Raw genomic sequence first — 10,266 nt, forward strand, 5'->3', positions numbered from 1 at the left:
ATTCACCAGGTCCCCCCGTGTGGTTCTGGGATCTTTGCTCACCGTTCTCATGATCATTTTGACCCCACGGGATGAGATCTTGCGTGGAGCCCCAGATCAAGGGAGATTATCAGTGGTCTTGTATGTCTTCCATTTTCTGATGATTGCTCCCACAGTTGATTTTTTCACACCAAGCTGCTTGCCTATTGTAGATTCACTCTTCCCAGTCTGGTGCAGGTCTACAATACTTTTCCTGGTGTCCTTCGAAAGCTCTCTGGTCTTGGCCATGGCGGAGTTTGGAGTCTGACTGTTTGAGGCTGTGGACAGGCGTCTTTTATACAGATGATGGGTTCAAACAGGTGCCATTCATACAGGTAACGAGTGGGGGACAGAAAAGCTTCTTACAGAAGACGTTACAGGTCTGTGAGAGCCAGAGATTTTCCTTGTTTGAGGTGACCAAATACTTATTTTCCACCCTAATTTACGAATAAATTCTTTACAAATCCTACCATGTGAATTCATGGATTTTTTTTTCACATTCTGTCTCTCACAGTTGAAGTGTACCTCTGGTGCAAATTACTGACCTCTGTCATCATTTTAAGTGGGGGAACTTGCACAATCGGTGGCTGACTAAATACTTTTTTGCCCCACTGTATATAAGCATTGAGCCAAATTTAGTAATGCCAACATATTAAAAGAACAATATTTGTCTCTTATATAAAATACATCTATATATACACTGTCAAAGATACTTGTCTTTGAGTGAAGATTTAAGGTGATAGGAAATATAAATAAATGCAACTTGAATCTTTTCTGAAGCTCAGTGTTTGGCACAGAGTTCATGTTCACTGCTGTAATAACTAATAATGATTAATATAATATTACCCATATTATATTTACATTACCACAGTGAGATGATTTTAGTCTCATGAACAACATTAGCTAATTGTTATTTACTAGCTTATCTTAAATGACTGTTCAGTACAGAAATGAAGCCCAACAATCATGTTTTACAGTCTCGTGGTCTCAGCCTCAAATACTCAACTAATCACACAGAGCTCATGTAGAAACAAATGTACAAAATATGTTCTCCTTCATTTCTGTCAAACAAAGCTGTATGAAAAGTTTCCAGTTGTTAGTATCATGGTTGCTAGGCAACCTGGGCAGCACGATGGAGGCTAGACCGTCCCATTTCACAAGCCTACAAGCCTCGCACTTCCGGCCTCAGCGGTCTTTGAGTGCGGCCCTTGAGGACCGTTAAGGCTGCGTACTTTAAGGCTGCAGACCCTGAATTGGGACACAGCCCCTGAATTGGGATACAGCCATACATACATGTTTTGGTTCGTGTAACTGGTCCGTCTGGTTATTGTCTCCCCAGAAACATTTCCGTTGTGTTGTGTGTGCTTTTGCAGCGTTTTTCTTTTTGCAGCATTTTTCTTTTTGCAGTGTTTTTCTTTTTGCAGCATTTTTCTTTTTGCAGTGTTTTTCTTTTTGCAGTATTTTTCTTTTTGCAGTGTTTTTCTTTTTGCAGCATTTTTCCTTTTGCAAGTGTTTTTCTTTTTGCAGCATTTTTCTTTTTGCAGTGTTTTTCTTTTTGCAGCATTTTTCCTTTTGCAAGTGTTTTTCTTTTTGCTGGTGTTTTTCTTTTTGCAGCATTTTTCTTTTTGCAAGTGTTTTCTGAAGTTGCAGTCCGTTTGGCCTCTCAGGGCCACCGTACCCTTATGTCCATTCTTGTATATCAGTACATTACTGAAACCGATTTATTTAGCCGTGGAGGGTAAGAACTGAAAATATGAAATAAACACACATGTAAGCTAAGACTCTCTAAAGAAACAGCATTGTTTCGTGATACACCGTCATATTTACATTATTTGTACAGTACAAATGATTTGCTTTGGTACCTGGTCAAACTTCAGTTCTCCTCTGTCTGCCTAGCTCCGTTTCTCCAACAGCGCACTAGTAGGCAGCAGCTGCCCCGCCCCGCTTAGTGCCTGAGCTTGGATCATACCAATATTAGGGGGGATTTACGCACAGTCGTAAATTCCCACAGTGTGCACTATGTGCTTCGAATATTGTGTGTATTTTTTTGTTTTACACAGTTGTCAGCCAGGCATCTAATGATGAAAAAATTACACTCCAAAGGACCCCGGGCTTCTGAAAAAAACAACCTGGGCTTAAGCCCAGTAAGCCACCCCCCGCTCCGCCACTGATGATCAGTATTACGTTTACTGGCTGTTTACTATGACCAGTAACACAGGCTACCGTGGGCTGTATTCGACGCCAATACAACCGGGAAAACTCTCTCTCCAGAATCAAAACAAAACCCCCACTCTCTCTCTTCCCCAACTCGCGCTCCTTTCCCTGCACACACCAACAACAATACTCTTTAACACCCACCTACCACACATTTTCAGCCAACCACACGCATGCTCTGCTCTCTGTCATAGGTAGCTGATCTGATTGTCAGGCCCAACGGCCTCTACACTTTTACACATTCAGTGACACTCAGTACATCACACTGCTGCCGGTGTGGAGCAACTATGCCATAAGTGAGTGGCAATTCTGAACACAAAACACTCATAACACAACAGTCAAACTAACTTGTAACCCAGGCCTTTACAATATGATCCGGCGCATTAAACAAGAGAAACACAAGATCTTTACAATATAAAACACCTTAAGATTGTTGTGATTTGGCACTATATAAATACAATTGAATTCAGTTATGTTGAATGTGAGTTTATGACTGTCTGTTATAGGTCACTGGTATTTATTTTATATTCTTTGAACTAATATCTTTGTTATATGCATGCCTGCCTATTTATGATTTCAACATGATCAGTAAACTTAATATAGCTTCTTTTTCAAATCATAGAAGTTAAAGTCAGAGATCCTCAATTCAGCCTCTCAAGTGTCTCACTCATCTCATCATTCCATCTTAGACCTTGTCTAAGCCCGAGGTCAGCATTAGCACAAACATGCCACTCCACACAGAATCTCAGTGAGAGATCAAATGTTAAAATCATTTAATTCATCAGGTTGTATTTTCTTATTCATCATATTGATTAGACTTGTATATTATATTCTGATTAGAATGAAGGATTATTTTCAAAATCACATATAGGTAAATTCTGCTTTAACACTCTAGAGGAAGAGAAGACATTGCAGTAACATGAAGACAATACACAAAGACCTGAAGCATGAAACAGAAGAAGGAACAATTAGACAAACACTGTGGGAATCAAACACAAATAAATCCAAGAAGGAACTGAAACTAAATACAAATCAACGCTAGGACCCCAAGTGCTTTGGGATCCTAGTACAGCGCTATACAAATACAGGCCATTTACCATTTACCATCAATGAGCACTCACCCAGACCTCACCATCTGCCTTGCCCCCATGTCACAACCTGCCTGCGGACAAGACAAGATAAAACTCTTGCTCACTTATTGGCCATCTCCCCAGTGAACCTACTGACGACGCCAATACAACCGGGAAAACACTCTCTCCAGAATCAAAACAAAACCCCCACTCTCTCTCTTCCCCAACTCGCGCTCCTTTCCCTGCACACACCAACCAACAAACCTCTCGGTTTTAGTGATTCTATTCACCGGCCCCGAACAACGACTCCTTTGCCCATTTCCTGTTCATAATTGAAAGCACCTGATATAGTTTATTGGTCATGTTGTTGTATTCCAAGTGTCAAGTTTCTGTATAAGAAAGCTTTCACGTCTAGCCGCCTCAACAAAGAAGCTGTATACAAAAAGGGGACGAGCAAGCTGTATTTACTGAGAAAGCTTAGATCCTCCAATACATGCAGCAAAATGATGGAGATTTTCTGTCACTGTGGCAAGCACAGCGTAGATTGTGCGGCTTGCTGGTGGAGCAGTATCAGAGCTTATGGGCAATGCTGGCCATTCTCGATCAGTGCCACAAGGACATATACAGGGAAACTGTCATATCTTATGCAGTTACTCTCTTTAATCTGTGTCCTCAGTAAACATTTTTCCTAATTACCCGTGAAAGTGATAAACATCTTTATCTTAGTAAAGCTTAAAGAATTTAGTTTCACAGCTGCTAACAAGAAAATATTAGAAACTTTTATTTGGTTATTTTTATTTGTATTAATACTTATGAGTAAAACAATTTAATCTGGTTGCCCAGAAACTAATAGAACATACAGTCTGTTTACTATAAGTGTTATTATTGTTAATTAATAAGTAATAAGTTCTTGAAATACTGGTTGAAAATTAAGTAATGCTTTCATGATATAGTGTGTCTTTGCCATGGTAGTGATCTGTGACCAAGTGAAAGTTTGACATTATGCTGATTATTTTTGAATACTCTGTGATTCTTAGGTTCATGGTTATTTTTACGTCATGTATTAAGTATGTTTCTGTTAGTCCTGAGCTGTGTTATTTTTCAGTTTCTCTCCCTCAGATTCTAATCTTCAGGACCTGAAAACTCTTCAAATTAAATTGTCTCAGCAGGATGCAACTTTTATCAAACACTTAAATCTCATGCAGGCACCGAATGACAACACCCAGAATTTATTTCTGTGTTACTCAAATGGGGTCAGCTACTAAGCCTTTAGCAAAAGACTTCACATTCACACAGTCAGGTTGAACTACACTTTGCATCTGTTTCTCTCACTCAGATGGCTCATAGCATAAAAAAGACTTTAAAAAAAGTGAAACTTCGCGCCTCTGATACGCTCACAGCATCAGGTGTAAGGTTGTGGTGGCAAAAATGCACTTTGTCAGTGGTTGTGAAATAGAGGGTGACTTCCTGACAAGATGTTGTAGTGTGAAAAAATAAGTATGCACAGATGTGACAGGGAAAAACACATATAGTCAATTAGTTAGTCATCGACAAGCAATGTAGAGTTCACAAATTTAATATTTTTAAATGTTAAAAGTACAATAAATTTTTTAATCTTTTAATTTTTTTTATTAAATGTTCTAGCAGGGATTGGGTGAGTGCAGAGTGAGGGGAAAAAATAAAAATGTAATTTTCAGCTTTCGCTTTCATCAAGAGGCTTATCTGAAAGATAACAAAAGTGTTTTTTGACATTTTTCTTGTATCAGTAGGAATAGAAAAGCTGACATTTTTTAAATTGGCGTCTTTGTTTGTATATAAGCTGTTAAGGGAAACATTTATTTTTCAATTTAAAGTGATTAAATGTTTTTGAGTAAATCCAATTTCAGCATTATAACTCCTCCTACACAAGAGCTCTCTAAATGACTGTTTTAGCTTTGAGCTGTAACCCTGTGCACCTCCTCTGACTTCTTCTTCTTTCTGCAGAAGAAATACCTCACTCTTCTGCCCAATTAAAAAAAACATGTAGTTTTAATGGATGTAACACAATGAAATCCATCATTAGTGCTTCATCATTCTTGTAAAGCAAAATAAATTTGTGCTTTCTGATCAATCTGATGAATGTCTGGTATGACCTGAAACCTGTCTTCTAAATACACAGAGCACAGGGACATTTTTGATTAAAAAAAAAATACAGTACAAAATCAGCAGGGATCAGTGATTAGTAGGTCAACCCATATAATATAAAATACTTTTGATGTAATTTCCTCATTTGCATTTTTTCCTCTTCAATGAATGAAGTTCAACACAGCCAGTTTTTTTTTTTTTTTTTTGATTATCTCAGTTGGAGATAATAGGATATCATTGTAGTGGTTTACAACTTTCTCTGTTGGCTTTTTGCTTCAGGCTCTGCGCACACTCACAGTTAATGGGTCTTATGACTCTTCTTCTGCAAAAAGTGATCCCTATGAGTGCCACATACTCCAGTCAGACACAACAACATGTCCATTGTAATTTTGTTAACACTTATAAATTCTGCTAACTTTTTCCTTTCAAATGCCTCTAGGGCTGAGTTTCTGTGTGTTCTCTTGTACTCTTGTACTTTTAAGCTAACAGACACAAGGTGGCACCCCTCTGTCCCAGCTCACTGACCTACCAGTGACAGCTCTCTTCCTCTTACTGAAGCTGTTCTTGTCTAAATTGACACCACACTATCTCCATACACTCAGATCATATGATGATGATAATGTGGTTATTAAAAATCTGTAAATAACACAAAATAAAATAGTAAAATAATAATGACAATGTGACATACAGTTTGCACTTAATTCAGTAGTTTTAATAGAATAGAATAATCCTTTAATTGTCCCACAAGGGGAAATTTGGTTGTAACAGCAGCAAGAAAGACACATATACAAACAAACAGTACACAAGACACAAAACAGAAATACGCAATTTTTTACATATTTACATCAAGGACGATGGTTACCAAAAACAGAGTACTGTACAGTTATTAAAATTAAATAAAATTAAATACAGATAAGAGGCAAACCCTGGTTATAGTGTGAATCGGTTGATAAAATAGTGCCAAGTTACAGCGCTGATGTGAACATCTATGTTTGTTGGGAGCAGTTCTGATTGTATAGTCTGACAGCTGCAGGGAGGAAGGACCTGCGGAAACGCTCTTTCATGCATCGAGGATGCAGCAGTCTGTCACTGAAGGAGCTCTGCAGTTCAGCAACATTTCCATGCATGGGGTGGGAGACTCTGTCCATCAGAGATGTTATTTTGGCCAGAGTCCTTTTGTCTCCCACCACCTGCACTGGGTCCAGGGTGCATCCCAGAATAGAGCTGGCCTTCCTAGTGAGTTTATCCAACCTCTTCCTCTCAGCTGCCGATAAACTGCTGCTCCAACATACAACACTGTAAAAAATGATAGATGCCACCACAGAGTCATAGAAGGTCTTTAAAAGCGCTCCCTGGACTCCAAATGACCTCAGCCACCTCAGCAGGTAGAGTCTGCTCTGACCCTTCCTGTAAAGAGCATCGGTGTTGTGGCTCCAGTCTAGCTTATTGGTACCTTATAGGCCGTACCAATAAGGGTACTAAAAACTTATACATAAATTGTGGTTTACTTATGCAAAAATGCAAAAATTGTAAGCCAATTTACAATACACAATCTGTATTATACTTAAAACATGCTGTAATTAAACAAATCAGTGAAAATGTGAAGATTTTAAATCGCAAATCTGAACACAACCTGCTCCAAGTGAGGTTGTGTTCAGCGTAGGGAACTGTAACCCTGAGCCAGCTCCCACTTCTAGAAGCAGAGTAAAGTCAGTCATAAAATGCATATATTAGGTACTATATACACAGTTTTAGAAAATGAGACATAAGAATTGCATGAAATCTGAAGAGGTGAGTGTGAGTTTAAACATTTAAACATATTCAGTGTCACAAATGAATACAAAATATTACTTAAAATATAAAAAGGAAATAAAATAAGTAAATGTAACTGTCTAAAGCCAGAAAACAAGGGTAATATACACTAGTGAGTGTCAAACCATGGTCCATGGTCAACCAAGACCATTTTGCAAGTCTGTGTTTTCAAATTGAGTAAAACTCCAAGCTTAGCAAAGGTCATACATTCGCACAGTCAGGCTTGCTCTAATCTGCATCTGTTTCAATTTATCACACTCAGTTCATAAGAAATCACAGAGAGACTTGAAAAAAAGTGAAACTTTGCGCCTCAGATGTGTTCGGATCATTGGGCGTTAGGTTATGTTGACAAAAGTGCACTTTACCGGTGGTGGACTTGCAGACAAAGAGGGTGACTTCCTGAGAAAGATCATAATCCGAACTAGTAAGCATATACAGATATGAAAAGGTGTCAAAAGTAGCAGAGTCAACTGTTAGTCATCTAGCAGGGTTCTGACATTATTTTTAGATGCTCAAGTATTACTGAATACTGTTTCTTAATCCTAAACTGGAGCATACAATGAGTGAGCTATGCCGACACATTTAAAGTAAATGGCTTTAATTTTGACATAATGTGCACATTTGATACCTGCATAGAACATTTACTTTCATTTACCTTTTTCACCCATAGACATATTGAATCCAGGGATATTCAACCAACTCATGCTACGTGCATCTTGGGGTTTTTTGAAAGGGAAATTATTAGATTTTATGACTGAGTGAGAGTGCAGAGGAGGTCAGGCTTTGTATACATACAACTGAAACTATATTCACGATAACGAATAGATAGAAGGTTTCATTTGGTTATTTATGTTATGGTTGGACAGGCTTGGGTTTTGTTCCTGCTTTTTTCTCCGTCTACTTTGTCTCCTGTCATGTTCATGGTATTTGAGGATCAAATCCCATGAGCTGACTGGATGACTAGTGCCATTGTCTCTACGTTGCCACTCTGTTGGTAACTAGGGCTTGCTTCTTGCTACTAAAACTTTGTGCTTTCTGAACAGTGTTCCTCCATTAACCTCTTATGAGTCATGTAACAGATACTACCTGTAAGACAAACCTAAGCTTAACAGCTGGGGTAACCCACCACGACCAGACAAACCTACCAGCATCTCTCCACTGATTTCCTCACCACTCCTAAAGAAAGACAGCCTATTAACCAGTTCTCCACAACTCCAGTTGAAGGGAACAGGGAGCCCAGAAACTAATATAATAAACAGAATGGCTTGTTTAAGGATTATTGTTGTTTACTGAAAAATTTAATGCTTAAAGAACTTGATCAAAATTAAGTAACACCACTTAACAGTAGCAGCACTGTGTCTTATCAAACACAGTGCTGTCAACATTGTAACTCCCCCTACATAAGACTTCCTCCTAATGACTCTCCTAGCTTTGATCAGTCGCCCTATAATATCTGCATTTTTGGTTTCATCTCCTCTGATGCTTTCAGCAGAAGTAGTACTTCACTCATCTGTCATTTATTTTTCATGGGAGTAACACAATGGAGTGGACAATAAGTGTTACAACTTTATTGTCAGGTAAGACAGGTTTGTGCATTCTGATTTAGTCTTTATTCTCTAATAATTAACATCTCCAAATAGTGAAGATACAAATGACATTTAATTAAATCTGCAAGCTGTGTTTCCACTAAATGAAATCTATAAGCAAATGGAATTCCACATCTAACTGTTTTTTTTTCTTCACTTCTTTAGAAAAGCAAATGTATGTATGGTTGTTTTTAAGCGAATATTGCTCCAATTCACTATGTTCAGAACTTAAATCAGAATTTCTGACTTGTTGCTCTTTAGTTGGAATACAAAATTAAATAAACAAAACCCATTGAAGTAAAAAAAAAAGTGACACATAGTGTATACATTTTCTTGTATACCTTAAATATAGATAACTATAACTACATAATCGTCCATTACATGAGACTATGATGTTCTTTCTTCTTAATTCTCAGTATTAAATGCTGCACTTTGTTTCAACATTGATCCTGTGGCTTGGAAGACCCTGAGGAGTGCTGCTGCTGGTTTTGGCTACCAAGTGGTGCAAAGACAATCAGAGTAAGACGAAACAAGGATTATTTGTTTAATGTGGATTTGCAACTGCTATGTATTTTGTATTTTTAGAACAAAGATCTCTGTTATGGCCAACAGAAATAATTAAACAAGCATACAATATTTCTGAGCTTATTGCTCTCTAGACTTACATCATTCTCATTATTATGTTATTTATTCCTTAGTTTGCTCATCAGTGCTCCACTTGAACAGTATTCACAAAATGGAAGAGGGGAAACTATATACGTGCACCACCTCCTCCCCAAACTGCCAAAATATTGAATTGAAGGTAGGTAACTGTTTGTCTTGACAGGATGTCCTGAACTTTGACTTTCCACATCGAGCCCAGAATTAAATTGGTTAACTCAAATCATAGTTTGACTCAATTTTCCAAAACAAATATTTTAGTATGTAACAGTAATGTAGTAAAAATTATACTGATGAAGTACACCAAGCAAAGAAAAGCCAATTATTAAGATTATTCTTTTTAATTTTTCAGTTGTTATAGCTGTCATGTCAAAAAGGAAAAAGTTCTTTAATTGTGGTACTTTGGAGTTGTCAAAAATCTTTATGAGTGTTATAACAAATGTAGAATACTTTTATTACAGCACCAGGTTTTGCAGTCAACATGTCGCTTGGTTTAACAATGAAAAGTGATCCCACGGCACAAAACACTGTGGTGAGTTGTTGAACTACAGACATTACCAGTGCTTTGTTAAAAATCACAGAGGATGAAATTCTTCTGTCCTCTGCATCTCAGATGTTTTCTTATAGTTAGAAAATAATCATGAGTTTGTGGCATGCCCTTATTATTTTTTGGTGGGGAGGGGTTGAGTTACAATAACTTCAGAATATTTAATAAAGCCATGCAAAATTTTACCTTTATACGCTGAAAAGAATAAAAATTAATAAATGGGCCTAAAGGTCTT

General features: G+C 37.7%; 1 long non-coding RNA gene across 1 annotated transcript; it reads left to right on the forward strand.

Annotated features, from left to right (window-relative positions):
* The first annotated feature begins 8,672 nt into the window (after positions 1 to 8,672).
* Positions 8,673 to 9,571, forward strand: LOC120723231. The gene is made up of 3 exons (XR_005693687.1): positions 8,673 to 8,815; positions 9,241 to 9,343; positions 9,523 to 9,571. It is a non-coding gene; the product is annotated as an uncharacterized LOC120723231 (long non-coding RNA).
* Positions 9,572 to 10,266: the final 695 nt, after the last annotated feature.

Source organism: Simochromis diagramma, unplaced genomic scaffold (assembly GCF_900408965.1).
Source record: "Simochromis diagramma unplaced genomic scaffold, fSimDia1.1 OVJJ01000186.1, whole genome shotgun sequence".
Classification (NCBI taxonomy): Eukaryota; Metazoa; Chordata; class Actinopteri; order Cichliformes; family Cichlidae; genus Simochromis; species Simochromis diagramma.